General features: G+C 37.5%; 1 pseudogene; it reads left to right on the top strand.

Moving 5' to 3' along the window:
• The first annotated feature begins 3704 nt into the window (after positions 1-3704).
• On the top strand, positions 3705-7488 carry LOC132043346 (cytochrome P450 724B1-like; annotated as a pseudogene).
• The last annotated feature ends 200 nt before the right edge of the window (positions 7489-7688 follow it).

The raw sequence follows: 7688 nt of genomic DNA, 5'->3' as shown, positions 1-7688 counted from the left end.
GCCCATATACAAAGGCCAATTCAACTAATAGAATTAAAGATATTTAAATACTTAGCCATTCTCTGTGTTCACTCATTTCTCTCCACCTGGTTGACATTACGAGGTTTGGTTTTCACATACACACACAGTGAGCCTAGTAAGCACCACCACCACACCTTAAACCCTAGCACTTCCTCCGACAACCTTTCCACGTCCCGGAAGGAAACAAAAGCACCCTTAAAGAGTTCACTGACAGAGGTTACTGCGGCATGGCCCTGAAAACACGGAGAAGGGGCGTAATCAGACTAGAGGACGAGGGGCATGAAAGCGCATAAGCATGAGAAGAGAAATTATAAGAAATATGTAAGCCTACCTAAAGGAAGAGGTCCGAAAAGTACGATAGAGAGCCTTCCAAGTAATGATATGAGCCCGCTACGGGTGCTGGGGGGACGGAAGGACCAGCTCCCACATCCCCACGACTCGCACTCAGAGGGCGACCTACATCATCTCTCGGTAGGGATTCGGCATTCCCAGTTGCAGCTTTTTCCCCCTCGTCGTCTTCCACTAAGATCGCTTTGGAGGCATCTGCCCAGCTAGGACCGCTCAGCCGGCGGTGTGTGCTGACCCTTTGGCCGATCCCTAAGGTGGACGCCTCGCCATCACCCGGGAGCCCCCGCTTTCTACTGGATCTGGCCTCCACAGCAGCATCCGCAATTCGGGCCTGGGCCTCCTCAAGAGTAGGTATCCTCCTCAGCGAGACTCGCCTCGCGGGAAGACCTTGTAGGAAAATAAGAGAGAACAGTCAATAAAAAGAAAGATGGGAGTGGAAATGAACAAGGTGCCTTGATGACGCGCAACTCACCGTGACTCTTTCCTCTCCAATTATTAGCAAAAAGGGCCTCCAGGTCCTCTCGGCACCCCGAGATGCCCTTAACAAACTCATTACCCACGCAAAAATATCAGGCAACAGGTCAGGGATGATCGGGACCGCTGTGGAAAAAAGAAGATAGCTTGAGCTGAAGGAAAAATGATTAAGGGCAACGAACAAAGAAGGGTGGTCACTTACGAGAGCTGTTCCACTGCTCGGGAAGGGGGCCAGAGCCAGGGCTTCGTAGTTGGTCGGTAGGAATTATCATATACCGATCATACCATCCTCGGTCATGATCATCTTCCGCGTTCGAGATTAAGGCCCTGGAGCCCCTGAAAGCAAAGTTGATTATTCCCCCACGGTGAACTCGGGGCGAATACAGGTGAACCGGATGATCTTCGGTAAAAGGTAGACGAGCAACGTCAGCAAAGTGCTGAAGACAACGCATTATCCTCCATGCCTGAGGGGACAGTTGCCCAACGCAGATGCCATATCTCCTGCAAAAGGCCTCAAGAACCCCATGAATCGGTAGCCCAAAGCCGATAGTAAAAGGTTAAGTGTACACTAACGACATCCCCGGGACATGCTGAGTAATGCTGGTATTCGAAGGGGGGACGAACGTCAACATCCAAGCCCCAACCACAGTCTCGACGGACTTGGGGAATGGCGGCCTCGTCTACCAAAGAGAGTATATCCTCCACTGAATCAAGACGGGTATTAACACGAAAGTCCCTCTCAAAGTTAGAATTCTGAGGGATGATGTCAGATGCTGCAAATCCTAAATCAATGACTTGCGAGATACTTGTGGATGGCCGGCGACTAGAGAAACTTAACCGGCTACTATGTTGGACAAATTAATGCCGCCCGAAGAGGCTGAGGTTGAGGATGAAGAAGAAGACATTGGTTGTAGAGTAAAGAGATGAGTGGTTATTGCAAAAAAGTTGAAAGAGCTGGAGTGAATGAAGGAAGGCAATGGAGGCGCTTATATATAGCCTCGCCAATAATCATTGCCCTTAGAAGTCGGAGGGGCGCAACTTGTCAGTGAAACGTCAATCGGTGCCTTTAAAGCACAACCGTCGTTTGGAGAAGTTGACCATATGTGATGAAGTAACCGCCCAAAAAGTCGTATGGTGACCAGACATAACGCTTTGATTCGCGCAAAGGGTCGTTTCTTGGGAAAGGTGTGGACTCTTCCACTTCCCGGATCCTTTAGCGTAAAACTTCTGAAAAGTGGGGGACTATCTGTATGCGGGTATGAACGCCCGAGGACATTTGGGAACGGCGAGCCCGAAGACTTCGGGTCTCGAAATATAAGATGAAAACATGCTCGGAGGATGAGAAGCGTATGCGAGAAGTTTCCGCGGTTGCATGAGTCTCAAACGGATCTATACAGCTGCCTCCCACTTCCTACAACTCCCATCACATCAGCCGTCATCGAGCTGAGTGCCACTGTGTACAGAGTCTAAGCTGCGTCACTCGGCTGACGTCACCTAGGGCAGTGACCTATCAAGGGTTTGCCCATATAACCAAGACTTAAGAGAGAAGAAAGGGATCATCACATTTTTTGTCCAAGTTCTCACTTCTTGTATTATCATTGTCTAGCCAAGAAATATATTCAATCTTGGAAATCATATTGTTGCTATATTATTGCTTCCTATTTACATTGCTAATTCAGATTATTATTATTATTATTATTATTATTATTATTATTATTATTATTATTATTTGAGTCCGGTCGAATACAACTTACCGATCCCGTAAAAACAAATCCTAACTCCCGCTAACGATTTTACCGGAAAACAATTATATAATTAAGATTCCAAATTGATAATATGTCAACCTGTCAACTGTCATCAATATAAATTAGTTATTGGAAATCAACTAGTAACACCTAAGTAGGCGTTTGGACATGCGATTTCATCTTGTCTTGAAATCGGCGTCATCCAAAAAAGTATGATTTGAACAAATCTGATTTCAAAAAATATAAATGTAAAATTTGACCCATACGTTTATATTTTGTAAAAAAAGACCCATAGGTTGGTAGATATATTTACCAACCAGCTAACGATTTATTAATCCAAGTTGGGAAAATATATTTACAATTATTATATATTAAAGAGTAGTCCAATGTTAAATTGATAATATCAATTGATGTTGTATTTTTTAGAAAGGCCTTCTAGTACGTATTAATTTTATTATGAACTATAAATTTTGGTTATTGGAAATCAAACTATATTTATAAAAAAAATTGCAACTTAATAAATCTAAATTGCATATCCAAACATGATTTTATTTGCATGTCCAAACATGATTTCATCTCATGAGATGAAATCATGTCCAAATAGCTCCTAAGGAAACTCGGACTCCAACATCACTTGTTGTCGATCTTAGTACGCAATGTAGAAGGAAAACCCCTTGTTACATGTGTGCGCCATTTTTTCCTAGTTCTTGAAAATTGAAATTAAAAGTCAATGGTCTAAAAATAAAATTTTAAAAATTCAATGGTTTTCTCAACGATTTTCTGAAATGTGAACTGGAAATTATATAAGCATGACTCTCGGATATTCCACTACTACAAATTAAGGGAAGTCATTAATTTCTTAATTATCCAGAGGTGATTTAGTGAATTTAGTGGTAAGTGCTATTTACTAATTAAGTAGATTAAGATAATAGGAATACAAAGGAAAAGAAATAACTATATCATATGAAATGATCATAAAAGGTAAGTTATTTAACTCAAGGTCTAGATATTACTATACATATCGGCAATATTCACATGATCTCTCTATATATAGTATATGTAAATGATCTTAAACTAAATTGTCAGTACTAAAAATTTCGTGGCTATCTTATCATCATGATTTTGTTTCTTCCAGTGACATTAGCTTTATTATTTGGTACTGTAATTTTGGTTTTAATCTTTCACCAATTTTTCTTAGTTAAACATCATGAACCTAAAGGCTTACCTAGTGGGACTATGGGCTTGCCCTTTGTTGGAGAGACATTTGGCTTTTTTACCCCTCATAAATCATTCTCCATTGGCAACTTCTTGCAAGAACATCGATCTAGGTACTTCATATTTACTTCTATTTATTTTTTTCAACTTCTCTTATGCTGTCAATTTTGCTCAGATGTAGCAAATGTTGGTGTTGGATTAAACTTGAGGAGGGTTAAAATGGTCAAATTAATAAACAAATTAACAACCTAACTTGTTCAACGTTTGTTTGGGTCAAAATGGACCAAATAACGAGTCATGACCCAAAATAACAGGTCACAACATAATCACATAGTACAACATTACCCCATCTACCCTCTTTTTTCTTTTAAGAAAAAAAATTGGATTTTTGGAAAAAAATATATGTGAAAGCCAGTGTATTTTCCTTAAATTATTTGTTTTAAGTTCTTACCAAACTTCGATCTCCAAATTTGATTTGGTATGTATGTGGATTTGAATTGCATTTTGATCCGTTACGAGCGAAGTTTAAGTTCTTAGGGGTCGTTTGGTAAGCGGACTAAATTATCTCGGGATTATAATCCTGGGATTATAGTCTTGGGACTAATTTATCCTATTTGGGAGGTGGGATAAAATAATCTCAAGTTTGATGGGATAAGACAGGATATTCTAGAGTTAAATTTGGGCTTCATTTTATACTTTGTTTGGTAGAAGCTATGAATTTATCCTACCTTCTACCAAACATAATATAAAATTAATCTCAAACTTAATCCTGAGATATCACACCTTATCCCGCATACCAAACGACCCCTTACGGTTTGACCCAATAATCTGAACCTGTTGGGTTGGGCAACGAATGGGTCATAAGCCAACCTGTTTAAACTTGGGTGGCTTAGACGTGTTACTAAAAAATAAGTTAGATTTTGTGTAACTCTAACGTACGATGCTCAAGATATATATATCTTCTTGTTTGTATTTCAGATATGGAGAAGTATTCAAATCCTATCTTTTAGGGTCTCCAACAATTGTTTCGTGTGACTTAGAGCTCAGTAGATTTGTCCTCCAGAATGAAGGCAAGCTGTTCCAAAGCTGCTATCCAAAATCAGTTAGGGACATTCTTGGTAAGCACTCTTTAATGATTGTCACTGGTGACCTTCACAAAAAGTACCGAAACATTGAAGTTGGCCTCATCAATAAATTCAAGTGCACACCGGATTCTCTCAGTAATATTGATAAACTGTGCGTCTCGTTAATGAAGTCATGGAGAGGAAATCCACTTGTTCTCTTGTCAAAAGAAGCTAAACAGGTCCGTCCCGAAGAAAATATCAGCTTATAAGAATTTTTAGTTTGACCAAGATATTTAATCTTGTATCCTTGAATTTCTAATTCTCAAAAATATTTTTTTCAAAATTAAATTCCTAATTAGCTTCCCCTCTATATCTGTCATTCGTAATTTTCTATACAAATGATCATTATACGTAGAAAATAATTTATCAACACATTTTTTACCAAAAACATCAACGACTTATTATCAGTTTAATTCAACACTTTGATCCAAAATACGTAATTGTTTATTTATAAAATTAATTTCAACACTTAAAGGTGCGCTTATCAGCACATAATTCTCATCAGCACACAATGCTTATCAACTATTTATAATCAGTGAACCCCAACGGGCTCTAAGTACGTAATTTGAATCTGTATTTGTAGTTTAGCTTTAATCTCATGTTGATGAATTTGTTTAACATGGAAATCGGGAGAGCCACTTGGTTTGCAGTTATTAGAAGATTTCCACACCTTCATGAAAGGTTTTGTCTCCATTCCTATTAACCTTCCTTGGACACCCTATGCCAAGGCCATGAAGGTACTTTTTCTTACATAACGTTCTTTAATAAGAGGTTTCAGGTTCGAATTCCCCTTTAACGATTCTTTCTGCTGGCAGGCTCGTACGAGGATTTCATCAACCTTGAAACAAGTATTAAAAGACGGGGAAAATAGAAAAGATGTGGAACTACTAAATGGGCCAGCCAAAGTAGACCCTTTTGATGACAGTTTATTGAAAGAACACTTAAGGGACGTTCTATTTGCAGGTTATGAAACAACCTCAGGACTATTGTCCCTACTCGTCTATTTTCTTGCCCAATCACCACAAGCTCTTCAAAATTTGAAGGTAAAGGCAACTTTACCACTTATATAAATTAATAGTAGCAACTTCTGAAGTTGTTGATATATAGTTTAACAACTTATCATATGATCAGGATGAACACCGTGCATTAAGGAGAAAGAAAAAGGAGTGGGAACCTCTAAACTGGGAAGATTATAAGCAAATGGAATTCACCATTATGGTAATTCCTAAATCTTGTACTCTTTCAATTCAACCTAATCAATTGGGCCATATATTAGAGTACTATTATTATCTATAGTTATTAATATATAAAATTTACCATTATAATTCAGGTTATAAATGAGACTCTACGTTGTGGCAACTTGGTGAAGTTTGTTCACAGGGAAGCTATCAATGATGTCGATTTCAAAGGTTTGTTAACAAGAAATCATTAAAGAGATCATATTGTTCATATGTATAATCATTTGGAGATTCTATATATCGCTACATGAAAAGAAAGAAAAAAAGGGATTTAGGACGGCGTTGTGATGAATTCTTATTTTCGTCACATATTAGTGACAAATCTTCATCTCCGTCATAAATTGCGTCCATATTAATGATTTATGTCATAAGACTTGTCTGTCATAACTTTTTCATCACACATATGTGATTTAATTTATTTTTTATTTTTTGTATTGTACTTGACACATATATATAATATAATTTTATTTTAATCATTGTGCTCTGGATTCTAGGATATCATATTCCAGCGGGCTGGAAAGTACTTCCTATTTTGTCTGCAGTACATCTTGATCCATCGTTGCATGAAAATCCATCGGAGTTTAACCCTTGGAGATGGAGCGTAAGTTTCTCTATTTTTTTCTTTTCCCCATGAAGCATATTAATTTCAATGGACAATCATTAAGATTTTTAGAAAATATCTTTTAATTTTTCCAAACAAATTTCAGGAACCGGCCACAAGCAAGAAGGTGATTCCATTCGGAGGTGGATCACGGTTGTGTCCCGGGTGGGAGCTTGCTAAATTAGAAGCAGCTTTCTTCCTACACCATCTCGTCCTCAATTACAGGTATTTAATAGATGTGTTAAATGGGCGAATTATACATTTCAGTGGGTTAAAAGGGGTCAAAATAATAACGAATGTAACCATAACTCGCTCGTCATTTGCTTAGGTCAATTTGAACTAAATAATGAGTTATAATTCAAATCACCCACCTTACAATCATATTTTCATTTGTTTGTTTGTTCTTTTATGATTTGCTTAATTACCATTCAAACTAATAAAAATGGTACACTTTATATATGAACATATAATTTCAGACATAGCAAACTGAACTTGGCCTAAAGTTCTAAACCTATTAACTTTAAATCCTGATGATTTTTTTTCTTTTTATATTAAAATAAAACATTATTCATCTATTGTGTAGGTGGACAATGAAAGAAGATGATTATCCAATGTTGTACCCTTATATGGAGTTCCCAAGAGGATTGCTAATATCTTTGGAGGCAGAAACTAGCGAATTTTAAGGATTGGATTGTTTGACAACATTAAAATTATAGATTTACCAAGTTGAGCTGCATATTGGATTAAGAAATATATATGATATTCATTTCTCCAATTTTTTGACGACTCTCTCAAATTCTCTTTCTAATAAAGGGGGCAATTGTTAGCTATATTAAATAATACTATACGTTTTAAGTTATGTAGAATAAAATGTGGAATAAGAATATATCTACGTATTAACAGACATAAAATAGTTCTCACG

The sequence above is a fragment of the Lycium ferocissimum genome, unplaced genomic scaffold (assembly GCF_029784015.1).
Source record: "Lycium ferocissimum isolate CSIRO_LF1 unplaced genomic scaffold, AGI_CSIRO_Lferr_CH_V1 ctg23191, whole genome shotgun sequence".
NCBI classification, from domain to species: Eukaryota; Viridiplantae; Streptophyta; class Magnoliopsida; order Solanales; family Solanaceae; genus Lycium; species Lycium ferocissimum.
Note: the sequence above shows the minus strand (reverse complement) of the source record. Positions and strands in the feature narration are given on the sequence as shown.